The sequence below is a fragment of the Phyllobates terribilis genome, unplaced genomic scaffold (genome assembly GCF_046119375.1).
Source record: "Phyllobates terribilis strain yellow unplaced genomic scaffold, ASM4611937v1 Scaffold_8__6_contigs__length_399053987, whole genome shotgun sequence".
NCBI lineage: Eukaryota > Metazoa > Chordata > Amphibia > Anura > Dendrobatidae > Phyllobates > Phyllobates terribilis.
This window is the reverse complement of record NW_027362768.1, coordinates 346690313-346709948: the sequence shown is the minus strand read 5'-3', so window position 1 is coordinate 346709948 and position 19636 is coordinate 346690313. Positions and strand designations below refer to the sequence as shown.

The following is a 19636-nucleotide window of genomic DNA, read 5'->3' as shown; positions in this document are numbered from 1 at the left end:
TCTCTTTTATAGTCTGCAGGCATTAAATGAAAGAAGTCAGTGTTCCAGCAGAGGGAGACAACGTTTCAGAAAAGGCATTGTAGCAAACCAAAAAAGAAATTTTAAGCGCAGCAGAGTAACCAGCTCACATACCTGTTAGCTCAGGTGAGTTTAAAAGGCTGCTGTTGATAACAAGGGCATTTGCTAAATAGATGGTGTGTGTGCAACAATATACTGAAAGGTCAATTATATTGTGCAGCTTATCTCACCACCTGTAGTTATTTAGGTGAAAGCTCCAAAATGCTTGCCTAATATGTCTGTTTATCCAAAAGGAAGTATAGAGGGAGAGCTAGATAGATAGCATTGCATTACATTACATGGCAATGTAATGCACAGTTGCTGAAGTTGAACCAAAATGAGCTTGTCATCTGGCTTCTGCAACTTTTAACATGAAAAATCCAATGAGGAGAAGAAAAGCAAAGCCAAAGAGTCCATCCCAAAATCCGACAAACAAGCCAAATGAACAAAAAGCATTGAATTCAATTCTTTCTGATTTTAGAAACTGCATTAAAGAAGGGGTGCACCGGTCCTGGAGATACTGCAATACCAGGTCAATGCGTGGAGTGGACAGAGCAAGCTCTTTTTCCATCTCCCTGTTCTAAAAATCCATTTAATATATGGTCCCCAGATAGGGGACGTATCAGATATTAAACTGATAAGAACAGATACTACACTTGATCTTAGCCAAAAGGCCGAGAAGCGATAACCAGAATTGGTTTCCGACTACGGTGCCACCCAAGGATTCTGAAAAGTCCATTTGTGGAGATGGCCACCTGGACTCCCGTTAAGAAGACATGCTGTCAACCTCTAGATCCCTCACATGCCTGCACTTTCGGCTTGCTGCTGCTGCAATCCACGCGTTTTAGATCTGCATAACTCCACCTCTTTTAGCACAGTACCCTCAACCCCCGGCTGTTCCCACCCGCCTCAACACCGTTGGAAGGGAGGAGAACCAATTATGGCGGGGGGGGGGTGGAACGAGCAGCTGTCTACCCTTAGCAGGAGGGTTGCTGATTAATTACCTCTCCTGCTGCTGCTGCTGCTGGCTGTCCAGCAGCAGACTGAAGGTGGCTGCTGCTGTGCGCAGGTATATAAAGGCTCAGAGCCTATTATGACACGCGCAGCCAGCGTTCCATTGCCACATTCCGTCTACTGCAGGCGGGATACCTGGATGGCTGAATGTCACTGAGAAGCTCACAGAGACCGCCATAAGCAACAGTTTAAAAGAATGCCACAGACTAATCAACCAAACTTTTTGGGTTGGTTTCTCTTTTATAGTCTGCAGGCATTAAATGAAAGAAGTCAGTGTTCCAGCAGAGGGAGACAACGTTTCAGAAAAGGCATTGTAGCAAACCAAAAAAGAAATTTTAAGCGCAGCAGAGTAACCAGCTCACATACCTGTTAGCTCAGGTGAGTTTAAAAGGCTGCTGTTGATAACAAGGGCATTTGCTAAATAGATGGTGTGTGTGCAACAATATACTGAAAGGTCAATTATATTGTGCAGCTTATCTCACCACCTGTAGTTATTTAGGTGAAAGCTCCAAAATGCTTGCCTAATATGTCTGTTTATCCAAAAGGAAGTATAGAGGGAGAGCTAGATAGATAGCATTGCATTACATTACATGGCAATGCAATGCACAGTTGCTGAAGTTGAACCAAAATGAGCTTGTCATCTGGCTTCTGCAACTTTTAACATGAAAAATCCAATGAGGAGAAGAAAAGCAAAGCCAAAGAGTCCATCCCAAAATCCGACAAACAAGCCAAATGAACAAAAAGCATTGAATTCAATTCTTTCTGATTTTAGAAACTGCATTACAGAAGGGGTGCACCGGTCCTGGAGATACTGCAATACCAGGTCAATGTGTGGAGTGGACAGAGCAAGCTCTTTTTCCATCTCCCTGTTCTAAAAATCCATTTAATATATGGTCCCCAGATAGGGGACGTATCAGATATTAAACTGATAAGAACAGATTTTTTGAAAGCCCGAATTCGTGTACAAAACCCGAGTGCGCTTAAAAAAGTGACAAGTGCCACAAAAAAAGTGCACTAGGATGCTGGTCTTCTTGAAACCCTCTCCAAAAGGAGAAGGGTCCCCCAAACCATTCCCCGTCCCTCCGAGCCAAAAGGCCACAGCGAGGAACAGGGACAAAAAGCCACCTCCAGCCGAAGCCAGAGGCGACCCAATCTTACCCCCAGCACCTGCCCGAGTTCTCACCCGAGCAAGGCACTGGGAGCCAAAGACTGTGCTCCCCTCCCGGAAGAGGGGAGCCAACAATGCTCTCCTCCCGAAAGAGGAGAGCCAGGGGGGTACAGGGGGGAGCGGAACCTGATGGCCACACACTCCCCCCCTAGACCTGCCAAGAGAGGAACCCGTAAGGGAACCGCATCCCAACAAAATCCTAGTAGGACGTGACACACGTGAATAAGTGGACACACAGTGACAAAGAAATTAAATAAATAGTGAAGGTTTCACAGTATAATACTGCCCGGACCTTCGACCGGGAATTGAAAAATTCCCCATCCTAAGGCCAGAAGGCCCGGAATAAGGGTGTGTGCGAAGAAAGAAAATTTGAAGTGCTTGTGCAAATGTGCCATAAACTCAAGTGGGGTTCCCAATCCCAGTGAGTTAAGGCACCCCAGGGTCACCACTCCTGGGGCACTTCACACTTCGGGCTTTCGATCTTCCCCGGCCCAATGGCGTCGATCCTGGGGGGCCATGCTTTCCACGAGATGACTATATTAGCCACCTGGCGTACTAACAAGCGCCTAAACCCCAGTGTGCATAATGTATCAATCTACTAGGGCGGCCAACATCCAAAACCGCCTTTTCGAAAGATACTACACTTGATCTTAGCCAAAAGGCGGAGAAGCGATAACCAGAATTGGTTTCCGACTACGGTGCCACCCAAGGATTCTGAAAAGTCCATTTGTGGAGATGGCCACCTGGACTCCCGTTAAGAAGACATGCTGTCAACCTCTAGATCCCTCACATGCCTGCACTTTTCGGCTTGCTGCTGCTGCAATCCACACGTTTTAGATCTGCATAACTCCACCTCTTTTAGCACAGTACCCTCAACCCCCGGCTGTTCCCACCCGCCTCAACACCGTTGGAAGGGAGGAGAACCAATTAAGGCGGGGGGGGGGGGTGGAACGAGCAGCTGTCTACCCTTAGCAGGAGGGTTGCTGATTAATTACCTCTCCTGCTGCTGCTGCTGCTGGCTGTCCAGCAGCAGACTGAAGGTGGCTGCTGCTGTGCGCAGGTATATAAAGGCTCAGAGCCTATTATGACACGCGCAGCCAGCGTTCCATTGCCACATTCCGTCTACTGCAGGCGGGATACCTGGATGGCTGAATGTCACTGAGAAGCTCACAGAGACCGCCATAAGCAACAGTTTAAAAGAATGCCACAGACTAATCAACCAAACTTTTTGGGTTGGTTTCTCTTTTATAGTCTGCAGGCATTAAATGAAAGAAGTCAGTGTTCCAGCAGAGGGAGACAACGTTTCAGAAAAGGCATTGTAGCAAACCAAAAAAGAAATTTTAAGCGCAGCAGAGTAACCAGCGCACATACCTGTTAGCTCATGTGAGTTTAAAAGGCTGCTGTTGATAACAAGGGCATTTGCTAAATAGATGGTGTGTGTGCAACAATATACTGAAAGGTCAATTATATTGTGCAGCTTATCTCACCACCTGTAGTTATTTAGGTGAAAGCTCCAAAATGCTTGCCTAATATGTCTGTTTATCCAAAAGGAAGTATAGAGGGAGAGCTAGATAGATAGCATTGCATTACATTACATGGCAATGCAATGCACAGTTGCTGAAGTTGAACCAAAATGAGCTTGTCATCTGGCTTCTGCAACTTTTAACATGAAAAATCCAATGAGGAGAAGAAAAGCAAAGCCAAAGAGTCCATCCCAAAATCCGACAAACAAGCCAAATGAACAAAAAGCATTGAATTCAATTCTTTCTGATTTTAGAAACTGCATTAAAGAAGGGGTGCACCGGTCCTGGAGATACTGCAATACCAGGTCAATGCGTGGAGTGGACAGAGCAAGCTCTTTTTCCATCTCCCTGTTCTAAAAATCCATTTAATATATGGTCCCCAGATAGGGGACGTATCAGATATTAAACTGATAAGAACAGATACTACACTTGATCTTAGCCAAAAGGCCGAGAAGCGATAACCAGAATTGGTTTCCGACTACGGTGCCACCCAAGGATTCTGAAAAGTCCATTTGTGGAGATGGCCACCTGGACTCCCGTTAAGAAGACATGCTGTCAACCTCTAGATCCCTCACATGCCTGCACTTTTCGGCTTGCTGCTGCTGCAATCCACGCGTTTTAGATCTGCATAACTCCACCTCTTTTAGCACAGTACCCTCAACCCCCGGCTGTTCCCACCCGCCTCAACACCGTTGGAAGGGAGGAGAACCAATTAAGGCGGGGGGGGGGGGGGTGGAACGAGCAGCTGTCTACCCTTAGCAGGAGGGTTGCTGATTAATTACCTCTCCTGCTGCTGCTGCTGCTGGCTGTCCAGCAGCAGACTGAAGGTGGCTGCTGCTGTGCGCAGGTATATAAAGGCTCAGAGCCTATTATGACACGCGCAGCCAGCGTTCCATTGCCACATTCCGTCTACTGCAGGCGGGATACCTGGATGGCTGAATGTCACTGAGAAGCTCACAGAGACCGCCATAAGCAACAGTTTAAAAGAATGCCACAGACTAATCAACCAAACTTTTTGGGTTGGTTTCTCTTTTATAGTCTGCAGGCATTAAATGAAAGAAGTCAGTGTTCCAGCAGAGGGAGACAACGTTTCAGAAAAGGCATTGTAGCAAACCAAAAAAGAAATTTTAAGCGCAGCAGAGTAACCAGCTCACATACCTGTTAGCTCAGGTGAGTTTAAAAGGCTGCTGTTGATAACAAGGGCATTTGCTAAATAGATGGTGTGTGTGCAACAATATACTGAAAGGTCAATTATATTGTGCAGCTTATCTCACCACCTGTAGTTATTTAGGTGAAAGCTCCAAAATGCTTGCCTAATATGTCTGTTTATCCAAAAGGAAGTATAGAGGGAGAGCTAGATAGATAGCATTGCATTACATTACATGGCAATGCAATGCACAGTTGCTGAAGTTGAACCAAAATGAGCTTGTCATCTGGCTTCTGCAACTTTTAACATGAAAAATCCAATGAGGAGAAGAAAAGCAAAGCCAAAGAGTCCATCCCAAAATCCGACAAACAAGCCAAATGAACAAAAAGCATTGAATTCAATTCTTTCTGATTTTAGAAACTGCATTAAAGAAGGGGTGCACCGGTCCTGGAGATACTGCAATACCAGGTCAATGCGTGGAGTGGACAGAGCAAGCTCTTTTTCCATCTCCCTGTTCTAAAAATCCATTTAATATATGGTCCCCAGATAGGGGACGTATCAGATATTAAACTGATAAGAACAGATACTACACTTGATCTTAGCCAAAAGGCCGAGAAGCGATAACCAGAATTGGTTTCCGACTACGGTGCCACCCAAGGATTCTGAAAAGTCCATTTGTGGAGATGGCCACCTGGACTCCCGTTAAGAAGACATGCTGTCAACCTCTAGATCCCTCACATGCCTGCACTTTTCGGCTTGCTGCTGCTGCAATCCACGCGTTTTAGATCTGCATAACTCCACCTCTTTTAGCACAGTACCCTCAAGCCCCGGCTGTTCCCACCCGCCTCAACACCGTTGGAAGGGAGGAGAACCAATTAAGGCGGGGGGGGGGGGTGGAACGAGCAGCTGTCTACCCTTAGCAGGAGGGTTGCTGATTAATTACCTCTCCTGCTACTGCTGCTGCTGGCTGTCCAGCAGCAGACTGAAGGTGGCTGCTGCTGTGCGCAGGTATATAAAGGCTCAGAGCCTATTATGACACGCGCAGCCAGCGTTCCATTGCCACATTCCGTCTACTGCAGGCGGGATACCTGGATGGCTGAATGTCACTGAGAAGCTCACAGAGACCGCCATAAGCAACAGTTTAAAAGAATGCCACAGACTAATCAACCAAACTTTTTGGGTTGGTTTCTCTTTTATAGTCTGCAGGCATTAAATGAAAGAAGTCAGTGTTCCAGCAGAGGGAGACAACGTTTCAGAAAAGGTATTGTAGCAAACCAAAAAAGAAATTTTAAGCGCAGCAGAGTAACCAGCTCACATACCTGTTAGCTCAGGTGAGTTTAAAAGGCTGCTGTTGATAACAAGGGCATTTGCTAAATAGATGGTGTGTGTGCAACAATATACTGAAAGGTCAATTATATTGTGCAGCTTATCTCACCACCTGTAGTTATTTAGGTGAAAGCTCCAAAATGCTTGCCTAATATGTCTGTTTATCCAAAAGGAAGTATAGAGGGAGAGCTAGATAGATAGCATTGCATTACATTACATGGCAATGCAATGCACAGTTGCTGAAGTTGAACCAAAATGAGCTTGTCATCTGGCTTCTGCAACTTTTAACATGAAAAATCCAATGAGGAGAAGAAAAGCAAAGCCAAAGAGTCCATCCCAAAATCCGACAAACAAGCCAAATGAACAAAAAGCATTGAATTCAATTCTTTCTGATTTTAGAAACTGCATTAAAGAAGGGGTGCACCGGTCCTGGAGATACTGCAATACCAGGTCAATGCGTGGAGTGGACAGAGCAAGCTCTTTTTCCATCTCCCTGTTCTAAAAATCCATTTAATATATGGTCCCCAGATAGGGGACGTATCAGATATTAAACTGATAAGAACAGATACTACACTTGATCTTAGCCAAAAGGCCGAGAAGCGATAACCAGAATTGGTTTCCGACTACGGTGCCACCCAAGGATTCTGAAAAGTCCATTTGTGGAGATGGCCACCTGGACTCCCGTTAAGAAGACATGCTGTCAACCTCTAGATCCCTCACATGCCTGCACTTTTCTGCTTGCTGCTGCTGCAATCCACGCGTTTTAGATCTGCATAACTCCACCTCTTTTAGCACAGTACCCTCAACCCCCGGCTGTTCCCACCCGCCTCAACACCGTTGGAAGGGAGGAGAACCAATTAAGGCGGGGGGGGTGGAATGAGCAGCTGTCTACCCTTAGCAGGAGGGTTGCTGATTAATTACCTCTCCTGCTGCTGCTGCTGGCTGTCCAGCAGCAGACTGAAGGTGGCTGCTGCTGTGCGCAGGTATATAAAGGCTCAGAGCCTATTATGACACGCGCAGCCAGCGTTCCATTGCCACATTCCGTCTACTGCAGGCGGGATACCTGGATGGCTGAATGTCACTGAGAAGCTCACAGAGACCGCCATAAGCAACAGTTTAAAAGAATGACACAGACTAATCAACCAAACTTTTTGGGTTGGTTTCTCTTTTATAGTCTGCAGGCATTAAATGAAAGAAGTCAGTGTTCCAGCAGAGGGAGACAACGTTTCAGAAAAGGCATTGTAGCAAACCAAAAAAGAAATTTTAAGCGCAGCAGAGTAACCAGCTCACATACCTGTTAGCTCAGGTGAGTTTAAAAGGCTGCTGTTGATAACAAGGGCATTTGCTAAATAGATGGTGTGTGTGCAACAATATACTGAAAGGTCAATTATATTGTGCAGCTTATCTCACCACCTGTAGTTATTTAGGTGAAAGCTCCAAAATGCTTGCCTAATATGTCTGTTTATCCAAAAGGAAGTATAGAGGGAGAGCTAGATAGATAGCATTGCATTACATTACATGGCAATGCAATGCACAGTTGCTGAAGTTGAACCAAAATGAGCTTGTCATCTGGCTTCTGCAACTTTTAACATGAAAAATCCAATGAGGAGAAGAAAAGCAAAGCCAAAGAGTCCATCCCAAAATCCGACAAACAAGCCAAATGAACAAAAAGCATTGAATTCAATTCTTTCTGATTTTAGAAACTGCATTAAAGAAGGGGTGCACCGGTCCTGGAGATACTGCAATACCAGGTCAATGCGTGGAGTGGACAGAGCAAGCTCTTTTTCCATCTCCCTGTTCTAAAAATCCATTTAATATATGGTCCCCAGATAGGGGACGTATCAGATATTAAACTGATAAGAACAGATACTACACTTGATCTTAGCCAAAAGGCCGAGAAGCGATAACCAGAATTGGTTTCCGACTACGGTGCCACCCAAGGATTCTGAAAAGTCCATTTGTGGAGATGGCCACCTGGACTCCCGTTAAGAAGACATGCTGTCAACCTCTAGATCCCTCACATGCCTGCACTTTTCGGCTTGCTGCTGCTGCAATCCACGCGTTTTAGATCTGCATAACTCCACCTCTTTTAGCACAGTACCCTCAACCCCCGGCTGTTCCCACCCGCCTCAACACCGTTGGAAGAGAGGAGAACCAATTAAGGCGGGGGGGGGGGTGGAACGAGCAGCTGTCTACCCTTAGCAGGAGGGTTGCTGATTAATTACCTCTCCTGCTGCTGCTGCTGCTGGCTGTCCAGCAGCAGACTGAAGGTGGCTGCTGCTGTGCGCAGGTATATAAAGGCTCAGAGCCTATTATGACACGCGCAGCCAGCGTTCCATTGCCACATTCCGTCTACTGCAGGCGGGATACCTGGATGGCTGAATGTCACTGAGAAGCTCACAGAGACCGCCATAAGCAACAGTTTAAACGAATGCCACAGACTAATCAACCAAACTTTTTGGGTTGGTTTCTCTTTTATAGTCTGCAGGCATTAAATGAAAGAAGTCAGTGTTCCAGCAGAGGGAGACAACGTTTCAGAAAAGGCATTGTAGCAAACCAAAAAAGAAATTTTAAGCGCAGCAGAGTAACCAGCTCACATACCTGTTAGCTCAGGTGAGTTTAAAAGGCTGCTGTTGATAACAAGGGCATTTGCTAAATAGATGGTGTGTGTGCAACAATATACTGAAAGGTCAATTATATTGTGCAGCTTATCTCACCACCTGTAGTTATTTAGGTGAAAGCTCCAAAATGCTTGCCTAATATGTCTGTTTATCCAAAAGGAAGTATAGAGGGAGAGCTAGATAGATAGCATTGCATTACATTACATGGCAATGCAATGCACAGTTGCTGAAGTTGAACCAAAATGAGCTTGTCATCTGGCTTCTGCAACTTTTAACATGAAAAATCCAATGAGGAGAAGAAAAGCAAAGCCAAAGAGTCCATCCCAAAATCCGACAAACAAGCCAAATGAACAAAAAGCATTGAATTCAATTCTTTCTGATTTTAGAAACTGCATTAAAGAAGGGGTGCACCGGTCCTGGAGATACTGCAATACCAGGTCAATGCGTGGAGTGGACAGAGCAAGCTCTTTTTCCATCTCCCTGTTCTAAAAATCCATTTAATATATGGTCCCCAGAGAGGGGACGTATCAGATATTAAACTGATAAGAACAGATACTACACTTGATCTTAGCCAAAAGGCCGAGAAGCGATAACCAGAATTGGTTTCCGACTACGGTGCCACCCAAGGATTCTGAAAAGTCCATTTGTGGAGATGGCCACCTGGACTCCCGTTAAGAAGACATGCTGTCAACCTCTAGATCCCTCACATGCCTGCACTTTTCGGCTTGCTGCTGCTGCAATCCACGCGTTTTAGATCTGCATAACTCCACCTCTTTTAGCACAGTACCCTCAACCCCCGGCTGTTCCCACCCGCCTCAACACCGTTGGAAGGGAGGAGAACCAATTAAGGCGGGGGGGGGGTGGAACGAGCAGCTGTCTACCCTTAGCAGGAGGGTTGCTGATTAATTACCTCTCCTGCTGCTGCTGCTGCTGGCTGTCCAGCAGCAGACTGAAGGTGGCTGCTGCTGTGCGCAGGTATATAAAGGCTCAGAGCCTATTATGACATGCGCAGCCAGCGTTCCATTGCCACATTCCGTCTACTGCAGGCGGGATACCTGGATGGCTGAATGTCACTGAGAAGCTCACGGAGACCGCCATAAGCAACAGTTTAAAAGAATGCCACAGACTAATCAACCAAACTTTTTGGGTTGGTTTCTCTTTTATAGTCTGCAGGCATTAAATGAAAGAAGTCAGTGTTCCAGCAGAGGGAGACAACATTTCAGAAAAGGCATTGTAGCAAACCAAAAAAGAAATTTTAAGCGCAGCAGAGTAACCAGCTCACATACCTGTTAGCTCAGGTGAGTTTAAAAGGCTGCTGTTGATAACAAGGGCATTTGCTAAATAGATGGTGTGTGTGCAACAATATACTGAAAGGTCAATTATATTGTGCAGCTTATCTCACCACCTGTAGTTATTTAGGTGAAAGCTCCAAAATGCTTGCCTAATATGTCTGTTTATCCAAAAGGAAGTATAGAGGGAGAGCTAGATAGATAGCATTGCATTACATTACATGGCAATGCAATGCACAGTTGCTGAAGTTGAACCAAAATGAGCTTGTCATCTGGCTTCTGCAACTTTTAACATGAAAAATCCAATGAGGAGAAGAAAAGCAAAGCCAAAGAGTCCATCCCAAAATCCGACAAACAAGCCAAATGAACAAAAAGCATTGAATTCAATTCTTTCTGATTTTATAAACTGCATTAAAGAAGGGGTGCACCGGTCCTGGAGATACTGCAGTACCAGGTCAATGCGTGGAGTGGACAGAGCAAGCTCTTTTTCCATCTCCCTGTTCTAAAAATCCATTTAATATATGGTCCCCAGATAGGGGACGTATCAGATATTAAACTGATAAGAACAGATTTTTTTTTTTTTTTTTTTTATCGAAAGCCCGAATTCGTGTACAAAACCCGAGTGCGCTTAAAAAAGTGCCAAGTGCCACAAAAAAAGTGCACTAGGATGCTGATCTTCTTGAAACCCTCTCCAAAAGGAGAAGGGTCCCCCAAACCATTCCCCGTCCCTCCGAGCCAGAAGGCCACAGCGAGGAACAGGGACAAATAGCCACCTCCAGCCGGAGCCAGAGGCGACCCAATCTTACCCCCAATACCTGCCCGAGTTCTCACCCGAGCAAGGCACTGGGAGCCAAAGACTGTGCTCCCCTCCCGGAAGAGGGGAGCCAACAACGCTCTCCTCCCAAAAGAGGAGAGCCAGGGGGGTTCAGGGGGGAGCGGAACCTGACGGCCACACACTCCCCCCCTAGACCTGCCAAGAGAGGAACCCGTAAGGGAACCGCATCCCGACAAAATCCTAGTAAGGACGTGGACACACGTGAAAAAGTGGACACACAGTGACAAAAAAAATTAAATAAATAGTGAAGGTTTCACAGTATAATACTGCCCGGACCTTCGACCGGGAATTGAAAAATTCCCCATCCTAAGGCCAGAAGGCCCGGAATAAGGGTGTGTGTGAAGAAAGAAATATTGAAGTGCTAGTGCAAATGTGCCATAAACTCAAGTGGGGTTCCCAATCCCAGTGAGTTAAGGCACCCCAGGGTCACCACTCCTGGGGCACTTCACACTTCGGGCTTTCGATCTTCCCCGGCCCAATGGCGTCGATCCTGGGGGGCCATGCTTTCCACCAGATGACTATATTAGCCAACTGGCGTACTAACAATCGCCTAAGCCCCAGTGTGCATAATGTATCAATCTACTAGGGCAGCCAACATCCAAAACCGCCTTTTCGAAAGATACTACACTTGATCTTAGCCAAAAGGCCGAGAAGCGATAACCAGAATTGGTTTCCGACTACGGTGCCACCCAAGGATTCTGAAAAGTCCATTTGTGGAGATGGCCACCTGGACTCCCGTTAAGAAGACATGCTGTCAACCTCTAGATCCCTCACATGCCTGCACTTTTCGGCTTGCTGCTGCTGCAATCCACGCGTTTTAGATCTGCATAACTCCACCTCTTTTAGCACAGTACCCTCAACCCCCGGCTGTTCCCACCCGCCTCAACACCGTTGGAAGGGAGGAGAACCAATTAAGGCGGGGGGGGGGGGGTGGAACGAGCAGCTGTCTACCCTTAGCAGGAGGGTTGCTGATTAATTACCTCTCCTGCTGCTGCTGCTGCTGCTGGCTGTCCAGCAGCAGACTGAAGGTGGCTGCTGCTGTGCGCAGGTATATAAAGGCTCAGAGCCTATTATGACACGCGCAGCCAGCGTTCCATTGCCACATTCCGTCTACTGCAGGCGGGATACCTGGATGGCTGAATGTCACTGGAAGCTCACAGAGACCGCCATAAGCAACAGTTTAAAAGAATGCCACAGACTAATCAACCAAACTTTTTGGGTTGGTTTCTCTTTTATAGTCTGCAGGCATTAAATGAAAGAAGTCAGTGTTCCAGCAGAGGGAGACAACGTTTCAGAAAAGGCATTGTAGCAAACCAAAAAAGAAATTTTAAGCGCAGCAGAGTAACCAGCTCACATACCTGTTAGCTCAGGTGAGTTTAAAAGGCTGCTGTTGATAACAAGGGCATTTGCTAAATAGATGGTGTGTGTGCAACAATATACTGAAAGGTCAATTATATTGTGCAGCTTATCTCACCACCTGTAGTTATTTAGGTGAAAGCTCCAAAATGCTTGCCTAATATGTCTGTTTATCCAAAAGGAAGTATAGAGGGAGAGCTAGATAGATAGCATTGCATTACATTACATGGCAATGCAATGCACAGTTGCTGAAGTTGAACCAAAATGAGCTTGTCATCTGGCTTCTGCAACTTTTAACATGAAAAATCCAATGAGGAGAAGAAAAGCAAAGCCAAAGAGTCCATCCCAAAATCCGACAAACAAGCCAAATGAACAAAAAGCATTGAATTCAATTCTTTCTGATTTTAGAAACTGCATTAAAGAAGGGGTGCACCGGTCCTGGAGATACTGCAATACCAGGTCAATGCGTGGAGTGGACAGAGCAAGCTCTTTTTCCATCTCCCTGTTCTAAAAATCCATTTAATATATGGTCCCCAGATAGGGGACGTATCAGATATTAAACTGATAAGAACAGATACTACACTTGATCTTAGCCAAAAGGCCGAGAAGCGATAACCAGAATTGGTTTCCGACTACGGTGCCACCCAAGGATTCTGAAAAGTCCATTTGTGGAGATGGCCACCTGGACTCCCGTTAAGAAGACATGCTGTCAACCTCTAGATCCCTCACATGCCTGCACTTTTCGGCTTGCTGCTGCTGCAATCCACGCGTTTTAGATCTGCATAACTCCACCTCTTTTAGCACAGTACCCTCAACCCCCGGCTGTTCCCACCCGCCTCAACACCGTTGGAAGAGAGGAGAACCAATTAAGGCGGGGGGGGGGGTGGAACGAGCAGCTGTCTACCCTTAGCAGGAGGGTTGCTGATTAATTACCTCTCCTGCTGCTGCTGCTGCTGGCTGTCCAGCAGCAGACTGAAGGTGGCTGCTGCTGTGCGCAGGTATATAAAGGCTCAGAGCCTATTATGACACGCGCAGCCAGCGTTCCATTGCCACATTCCGTCTACTGCAGGCGGGATACCTGGATGGCTGAATGTCACTGAGAAGCTCACAGAGACCGCCATAAGCAACAGTTTAAACGAATGCCACAGACTAATCAACCAAACTTTTTGGGTTGGTTTCTCTTTTATAGTCTGCAGGCATTAAATGAAAGAAGTCAGTGTTCCAGCAGAGGGAGACAACGTTTCAGAAAAGGCATTGTAGCAAACCAAAAAAGAAATTTTAAGCGCAGCAGAGTAACCAGCTCACATACCTGTTAGCTCAGGTGAGTTTAAAAGGCTGCTGTTGATAACAAGGGCATTTGCTAAATAGATGGTGTGTGTGCAACAATATACTGAAAGGTCAATTATATTGTGCAGCTTATCTCACCACCTGTAGTTATTTAGGTGAAAGCTCCAAAATGCTTGCCTAATATGTCTGTTTATCCAAAAGGAAGTATAGAGGGAGAGCTAGATAGATAGCATTGCATTACATTACATGGCAATGCAATGCACAGTTGCTGAAGTTGAACCAAAATGAGCTTGTCATCTGGCTTCTGCAACTTTTAACATGAAAAATCCAATGAGGAGAAGAAAAGCAAAGCCAAAGAGTCCATCCCAAAATCCGACAAACAAGCCAAATGAACAAAAAGCATTGAATTCAATTCTTTCTGATTTTAGAAACTGCATTAAAGAAGGGGTGCACCGGTCCTGGAGATACTGCAATACCAGGTCAATGCGTGGAGTGGACAGAGCAAGCTCTTTTTCCATCTCCCTGTTCTAAAAATCCATTTAATATATGGTCCCCAGATAGGGGACGTATCAGATATTAAACTGATAAGAACAGATTTTTTTTTTTTTTTTTTTTATCGAAAGCCCGAATTCGTGTACAAAACCCGAGTGCGCTTAAAAAAGTGCCAAGTGCCACAAAAAAAGTGCACTAGGATGCTGATCTTCTTGAAACCCTCTCCAAAAGGAGAAGGGTCCCCCAAACCATTCCCCGTCCCTCCGAGCCAGAAGGCCACAGCGAGGAACAGGGACAAATAGCCACCTCCAGCCGGAGCCAGAGGCGACCCAATCTTACCCCCAATACCTGCCCGAGTTCTCACCCGAGCAAGGCACTGGGAGCCAAAGACTGTGCTCCCCTCCCGGAAGAGGGGAGCCAACAACGCTCTCCTCCCAAAAGAGGAGAGCCAGGGGGGTTCAGGGGGGAGCGGAACCTGACGGCCACACACTCCCCCCCTAGACCTGCCAAGAGAGGAACCCGTAAGGGAACCGCATCCCGACAAAATCCTAGTAAGGACGTGGACACACGTGAAAAAGTGGACACACAGTGACAAAAAAAATTAAATAAATAGTGAAGGTTTCACAGTATAATACTGCCCGGACCTTCGACCGGGAATTGAAAAATTCCCCATCCTAAGGCCAGAAGGCCCGGAATAAGGGTGTGTGTGAAGAAAGAAATATTGAAGTGCTAGTGCAAATGTGCCATAAACTCAAGTGGGGTTCCCAATCCCAGTGAGTTAAGGCACCCCAGGGTCACCACTCCTGGGGCACTTCACACTTCGGGCTTTCGATCTTCCCCGGCCCAATGGCGTCGATCCTGGGGGGCCATGCTTTCCACCAGATGACTATATTAGCCAACTGGCGTACTAACAATCGCCTAAGCCCCAGTGTGCATAATGTATCAATCTACTAGGGCAGCCAACATCCAAAACCGCCTTTTCGAAAGATACTACACTTGATCTTAGCCAAAAGGCCGAGAAGCGATAACCAGAATTGGTTTCCGACTACGGTGCCACCCAAGGATTCTGAAAAGTCCATTTGTGGAGATGGCCACCTGGACTCCCGTTAAGAAGACATGCTGTCAACCTCTAGATCCCTCACATGCCTGCACTTTTCGGCTTGCTGCTGCTGCAATCCACGCGTTTTAGATCTGCATAACTCCACCTCTTTTAGCACAGTACCCTCAACCCCCGGCTGTTCCCACCCGCCTCAACACCGTTGGAAGGGAGGAGAACCAATTAAGGCGGGGGGGGGGGGTGGAACGAGCAGCTGTCTACCCTTAGCAGGAGGGTTGCTGATTAATTACCTCTCCTGCTGCTGCTGCTGCTGCTGGCTGTCCAGCAGCAGACTGAAGGTGGCTGCTGCTGTGCGCAGGTATATAAAGGCTCAGAGCCTATTATGACACGCGCAGCCAGCGTTCCATTGCCACATTCCGTCTACTGCAGGCGGGATACCTGGATGGCTGAATGTCACTGGAAGCTCACAGAGACCGCCATAAGCAACAGTTTAAAAGAATGCCACAGACTAATCAACCAAACTTTTTGGGTTGGTTTCTCTTTTATAGTCTGCAGGCATTAAATGAAAGAAGTCAGTGTTCCAGCAGAGGGAGACAACGTTTCAGAAAAGGCATTGTAGCAAACCAAAAAAGAAATTTTAAGCGCAGCAGAGTAACCAGCTCACATACCTGTTAGCTCAGGTGAGTTTAAAAGGCTGCTGTTGATAACAAGGGCATTTGCTAAATAGATGGTGTGTGTGCAACAATATACTGAAAGGTCAATTATATTGTGCAGCTTATCTCACCACCTGTAGTTATTTAGGTGAAAGCTCCAAAATGCTTGCCTAATATGTCTGTTTATCCAAAAGGAAGTATAGAGGGAGAGCTAGATAGATAGCATTGCATTACATTACATGGCAATGCAATGCACAGTTGCTGAAGTTGAACCAAAATGAGCTTGTCATCTGGCTTCTGCAACTTTTAACATGAAAAATCCAATGAGGAGAAGAAAAGCAAAGCCAAAGAGTCCATCCCAAAATCCGACAAACAAGCCAAATGAACAAAAAGCATTGAATTCAATTCTTTCTGATTTTAGAAACTGCATTAAAGAAGGGGTGCACCGGTCCTGGAGATACTGCAATACCAGGTCAATGCGTGGAGTGGACAGAGCAAGCTCTTTTTCCATCTCCCTGTTCTAAAAATCCATTTAATATATGGTCCCCAGATAGGGGACGTATCAGATATTAAACTGATAAGAACAGATTTTTTTTTTTTTTTTTTTTATCGAAAGCCCGAATTCGTGTACAAAACCCGAGTGCGCTTAAAAAAGTGCCAAGTGCCACAAAAAAAGTGCACTAGGATGCTGATCTTCTTGAAACCCTCTCCAAAAGGAGAAGGGTCCCCCAAACCATTCCCCGTCCCTCCGAGCCAGAAGGCCACAGCGAGGAACAGGGACAAATAGCCACCTCCAGCCGGAGCCAGAGGCGACCCAATCTTACCCCCAATACCTGCCCGAGTTCTCACCCGAGCAAGGCACTGGGAGCCAAAGACTGTGCTCCCCTCCCGGAAGAGGGGAGCCAACAACGCTCTCCTCCCAAAAGAGGAGAGCCAGGGGGGTTCAGGGGGGAGCGGAACCTGACGGCCACACACTCCCCCCCTAGACCTGCCAAGAGAGGAACCCGTAAGGGAACCGCATCCCGACAAAATCCTAGTAAGGACGTGGACACACGTGAAAAAGTGGACACACAGTGACAAAAAAAATTAAATAAATAGTGAAGGTTTCACAGTATAATACTGCCCGGACCTTCGACCGGGAATTGAAAAATTCCCCATCCTAAGGCCAGAAGGCCCGGAATAAGGGTGTGTGTGAAGAAAGAAATATTGAAGTGCTAGTGCAAATGTGCCATAAACTCAAGTGGGGTTCCCAATCCCAGTGAGTTAAGGCACCCCAGGGTCACCACTCCTGGGGCACTTCACACTTCGGGCTTTCGATCTTCCCCGGCCCAATGGCGTCGATCCTGGGGGGCCATGCTTTCCACCAGATGACTATATTAGCCAACTGGCGTACTAACAATCGCCTAAGCCCCAGTGTGCATAATGTATCAATCTACTAGGGCAGCCAACATCCAAAACCGCCTTTTCGAAAGATACTACACTTGATCTTAGCCAAAAGGCCGAGAAGCGATAACCAGAATTGGTTTCCGACTACGGTGCCACCCAAGGATTCTGAAAAGTCCATTTGTGGAGATGGCCACCTGGACTCCCGTTAAGAAGACATGCTGTCAACCTCTAGATCCCTCACATGCCTGCACTTTTCGGCTTGCTGCTGCTGCAATCCACGCGTTTTAGATCTGCATAACTCCACCTCTTTTAGCACAGTACCCTCAACCCCCGGCTGTTCCCACCCGCCTCAACACCGTTGGAAGGGAGGAGAACCAATTAAGGCGGGGGGGGGGGGTGGAACGAGCAGCTGTCTACCCTTAGCAGGAGGGTTGCTGATTAATTACCTCTCCTGCTGCTGCTGCTGCTGCTGGCTGTCCAGCAGCAGACTGAAGGTGGCTGCTGCTGTGCGCAGGTATATAAAGGCTCAGAGCCTATTATGACACGCGCAGCCAGCGTTCCATTGCCACATTCCGTCTACTGCAGGCGGGATACCTGGATGGCTGAATGTCACTGGAAGCTCACAGAGACCGCCATAAGCAACAGTTTAAAAGAATGCCACAGACTAATCAACCAAACTTTTTGGGTTGGTTTCTCTTTTATAGTCTGCAGGCATTAAATGAAAGAAGTCAGTGTTCCAGCAGAGGGAGACAACGTTTCAGAAAAGGCATTGTAGCAAACCAAAAAAGAAATTTTAAGCGCAGCAGAGTAACCAGCTCACATACCTGTTAGCTCAGGTGAGTTTAAAAGGCTGCTGTTGATAACAAGGGCATTTGCTAAATAGATGGTGTGTGTGCAACAATATACTGAAAGGTCAATTATATTGTGCAGCTTATCTCACCACCTGTAGTTATTTAGGTGAAAGCTCCAAAATGCTTGCCTAATATGTCTGTTTATCCAAAAGGAAGTATAGAGGGAGAGCTAGATAGATAGCATTGCATTACATTACATGGCAATGCAATGCACAGTTGCTGAAGTTGAACCAAAATGAGCTTGTCATCTGGCTTCTGCAACTTTTAACATGAAAAATCCAATGAGGAGAAGAAAAGCAAAGCCAAAGAGTCCATCCCAAAATCCGACAAACAAGCCAAATGAACAAAAAGCATTGAATTCAATTCTTTCTGATTTTAGAAACTGCATTAAAGAAGGGGTGCACCGGTCCTGGAGATACTGCAATACCAGGTCAATGCGTGGAGTGGACAGAGCAAGCTCTTTTTCCATCTCCCTGTTCTAAAAATCCATTTAATATATGGTCCCCAGATAGGGGACGTATCAGATATTAAACTGATAAGAACAGATACTACACTTGATCTTAGCCAAAAGGCCGAGAAGCGATAACCAGAATTGGTTTCCGACTACCGTGCCACCCAAGGATTCTGAAAAGTCCATTTGTGGAGATGGCCACCTGGACTCCCGTTAAGAAGACATGCTGTCAACCTCTAGATCCCTCACATGCCTGCACTTTTCGGCTTGCTGCTGCTGCAATCCACGCGTTTTAGATCTGCATAACTCCACCTCTTTTAGCACAGTACCCTCAACTGTTAGAACCTTGCTGTTAGGTTTTTTTTCCTTTGCTGGTCACATGACCTTGTTGGCCTATTTTATCCTGCTCCGCCCTTCTGGCTTTGCTGGACTTCATTGTATATCTACTTTCTAGCTAGCCTGTGCTCTGTATCTACTCTGTTAATTTGCTTGGTCTATGGACCTCTTTGTTCTATCTATTTTGTTTGTTCTTCTGTCTGCTACTATTTCTGTTAGGAGGTGTCCCATATTCCTCCCAGTCCTTAGTACTTGTAGGGATTCCCTCCCCACATCTATAGGTCTTCGTACAGACTAGATTAGGACTTTAGCAGGTCTGATCGCAGGATCAGGTTCCCTGTTACATCGTAGGGATTCAGCTGAGTCCTATAGTAGGGACAGATCTCCTCTCTTTCCTTAGCTCTGGTAGCAGAACATAACAGTAAGTCCAGCCTGTAAATTCTCTAAGGAAAGATTTTTTTTTGTTCCATCATGGTGTCGGTTCAGGATTTGGCTAAACACCTGCAGGGACTCTCTCTGGAAGTGGCCGAGCTCCGTCAGCACGTGAGTAACTGTCCTGGAGCATATTTCTTGGAGCCTAAGGTATGTTTGCCGGATTTATTTTTTGGTGAACATCGAGAATTTTTTTCATTTAAAAATGCTTGCTTATTGTATTTTCGTTTGAGACCCAAGTCCTCTGGGGATGAATCCCAGCGCGTAGGGTTCATAATGTCACTTTTGCGCAAAGAGCCTCAGGAGTGGGCCTTTTCTTTGCAACCTAGTGATACATGCTTCAGATCAGTGGATA

General features: G+C 46.3%; 11 non-coding genes and 4 pseudogenes across 11 annotated transcripts; all 15 read right to left on the bottom strand.

Moving 5' to 3' along the window:
- Positions 1 to 552: 552 nt before the first annotated feature.
- On the bottom strand, positions 553 to 743 carry LOC141158133 (U2 spliceosomal RNA). The gene has a single exon (XR_012248170.1). It is a non-coding gene; the product is annotated as a U2 spliceosomal RNA (small nuclear RNA).
- A 1114-nt stretch (positions 744 to 1857) lies between these two features.
- On the bottom strand, positions 1858 to 2059 carry LOC141160223 (U2 spliceosomal RNA; annotated as a pseudogene).
- A 1971-nt stretch (positions 2060 to 4030) lies between these two features.
- On the bottom strand, positions 4031 to 4221 carry LOC141158132 (U2 spliceosomal RNA). The gene has a single exon (XR_012248169.1). It is a non-coding gene; the product is annotated as a U2 spliceosomal RNA (small nuclear RNA).
- Positions 4222 to 5340: 1119 nt separating this feature from the next.
- LOC141158131 (U2 spliceosomal RNA) lies at positions 5341 to 5531 on the bottom strand. Its single transcript, XR_012248168.1, has one exon. It is a non-coding gene; the product is annotated as a U2 spliceosomal RNA (small nuclear RNA).
- A 1117-nt stretch (positions 5532 to 6648) lies between these two features.
- Positions 6649 to 6839, bottom strand: LOC141158130 (U2 spliceosomal RNA). Its single transcript, XR_012248167.1, has one exon. It is a non-coding gene; the product is annotated as a U2 spliceosomal RNA (small nuclear RNA).
- Positions 6840 to 7949: 1110 nt separating this feature from the next.
- Positions 7950 to 8140, bottom strand: LOC141158129 (U2 spliceosomal RNA). The gene has a single exon (XR_012248166.1). It is a non-coding gene; the product is annotated as a U2 spliceosomal RNA (small nuclear RNA).
- A 1116-nt stretch (positions 8141 to 9256) lies between these two features.
- On the bottom strand, positions 9257 to 9447 carry LOC141159673 (U2 spliceosomal RNA). The gene has a single exon (XR_012249675.1). It is a non-coding gene; the product is annotated as a U2 spliceosomal RNA (small nuclear RNA).
- Positions 9448 to 10562: 1115 nt separating this feature from the next.
- Positions 10563 to 10749, bottom strand: LOC141160233 (U2 spliceosomal RNA). The gene has a single exon (XR_012250185.1). It is a non-coding gene; the product is annotated as a U2 spliceosomal RNA (small nuclear RNA).
- Positions 10750 to 11546: 797 nt separating this feature from the next.
- Positions 11547 to 11638, bottom strand: LOC141160409 (U2 spliceosomal RNA; annotated as a pseudogene).
- Positions 11639 to 12758: 1120 nt separating this feature from the next.
- Positions 12759 to 12949, bottom strand: LOC141158128 (U2 spliceosomal RNA). The gene has a single exon (XR_012248165.1). It is a non-coding gene; the product is annotated as a U2 spliceosomal RNA (small nuclear RNA).
- Positions 12950 to 14065: 1116 nt separating this feature from the next.
- On the bottom strand, positions 14066 to 14252 carry LOC141160213 (U2 spliceosomal RNA). The gene has a single exon (XR_012250169.1). It is a non-coding gene; the product is annotated as a U2 spliceosomal RNA (small nuclear RNA).
- Positions 14253 to 15049: 797 nt separating this feature from the next.
- Positions 15050 to 15141, bottom strand: LOC141160407 (U2 spliceosomal RNA; annotated as a pseudogene).
- Positions 15142 to 16260: 1119 nt separating this feature from the next.
- On the bottom strand, positions 16261 to 16447 carry LOC141160212 (U2 spliceosomal RNA). The gene has a single exon (XR_012250168.1). It is a non-coding gene; the product is annotated as a U2 spliceosomal RNA (small nuclear RNA).
- A 797-nt stretch (positions 16448 to 17244) lies between these two features.
- LOC141160406 (U2 spliceosomal RNA) lies at positions 17245 to 17336 on the bottom strand (annotated as a pseudogene).
- Positions 17337 to 18455: 1119 nt separating this feature from the next.
- Positions 18456 to 18646, bottom strand: LOC141158126 (U2 spliceosomal RNA). The gene has a single exon (XR_012248163.1). It is a non-coding gene; the product is annotated as a U2 spliceosomal RNA (small nuclear RNA).
- Between the last annotated feature and the right edge of the window lie 990 nt (positions 18647 to 19636).